The sequence below is a fragment of the Echinops telfairi genome, unplaced genomic scaffold (assembly GCF_000313985.2).
Source record: "Echinops telfairi isolate 266 unplaced genomic scaffold, ASM31398v2 ScPeMD7_1;HRSCAF=3_0, whole genome shotgun sequence".
Lineage (NCBI taxonomy): Eukaryota > Metazoa > Chordata > Mammalia > Afrosoricida > Tenrecidae > Echinops > Echinops telfairi.
Genome location: NW_022103896.1, coordinates 55,648,600 through 55,650,220, shown reverse-complemented (window position 1 = coordinate 55,650,220; position 1,621 = coordinate 55,648,600).

Here is a 1,621-nt window from a genome sequence, read left to right as displayed (position 1 = left end):
CTTAAAAAAAAAAAAAAAAAGAAACATATGGCTTTCCTCTGGTTCTTTAATGCTTCTTTCCCCCCACCCCATCCCATCATGACCCTAATTCTACTTTACAAATCTGACTAGACCAGAGCATGTACATGGGTACAGATAAGAGCTGTAAACACAGGGAATCCAGGACAGATAAACTCCTCTGGACCAATATTGAGCGTATCCATACCAGGAGGGGAAGGGGAAGATGGGGGGAGAAAGGGGTAACTGATCACAATGACCTACCTATAACCCCCTCCCAGGGGGATGGACAACAGACAAGGGGGTAAATGGAGACACTGGACAGTGCAAGGCATGGGAAAATAATAATAATTTATAAATTATCAAGGGTTCATGAGGAGGGATGGGGAGGGAAGGGAAAAATGAGGATCTGATACCAAGAGCTCAAGTAGTAGGAAAATGTTTTGAAAATGATGATGGCAACAAATGTACAAATGTGCTTGATGCAATGGATGTATGTATGGATTGTTATAAGAGTTGTATGAGCCCCCAAAAAATGTTTTAAAAAAGAGAGTGAAAAATAAATAAAAAACAAGAAAGGATTATGTGGATATCAAAAGAGACCATAAGACTGCTTTTGAATATAGAGTAGTTAAAGCTAGAGAAGACAATTATGAAGTAAAAAAGCCAAAAATAAGATTTCAAAATTCAGCTCAAGATGATAAAATAAAGTATTAGAATGATATGTACAAAGACTTTGTTAGAAAACCTAAAGGGAAGGACACGTTCCACATTTCCCAAGCTCAAAGAACTAAAGAAACATCCAAGCATGAGCTGCAATATTTAAAGATTCTATGGGAGAAATAGTGGATGACATCAAAAGTGTAAGAAGAAGATGGAAAGAATTCAGAGTTATAATACCAAAAATATTTGTTCAACATTAACCCTACCAGAAAGTAGCCAATAATTAAGAGTGAATAGCATTGAGTAAAGAAGTTCAAGATATACCAAAGGCATTGTTGAAAAGCAGCATTTCAGAAATTAGGCAGTGTAAATATAAAGTTTTTCAACAAATGTATGCAATCCGGAAAGCATTCACTCTTCTCTAGGCCAGAATGTTTGGAAGCCAGCTCTCTGGAGAAACAACTGGAGGAGATCCGTAATTGTGTCCATTAGAAGGAAAGTGATTCAACGCAAAGTAAAAGTCATCAAACAATATCATTATTGATAACACTAACATAAAAGTATGGGGGGTGTGACAGAACAGCAAGGGAAAGGAGCAGCGAAGTCCCCAGGGAATGCCAAAGGTGGACTTTGGGGTCAGGGCTTGGATCCCCAACAGACTGGACTGGAAAACACTCCTAAAGGCCAACAAACAGTCCTCGAACTAACTAAAAGCTTTTCTTTCTTGTTTTGTTTTTTGTCATTGGTTTGTTGTTGTTTTGTTGTATATTGTTGCTCAATTGTGCTCTGTTTTGTTTTTGTGCATGTTATTATCTCCGTAGGTCTGTCTAAATAAGATAGGCTGAATGAGGAGAAAACAATGGGACCGCCAGTTCCAGGGGGACATGGGAGAGTGGGATGTGGGGGGAAAGGTAGTGGTGTTGACAAACCCAGGGACAAGGGAACAACAAATGATCCAAAT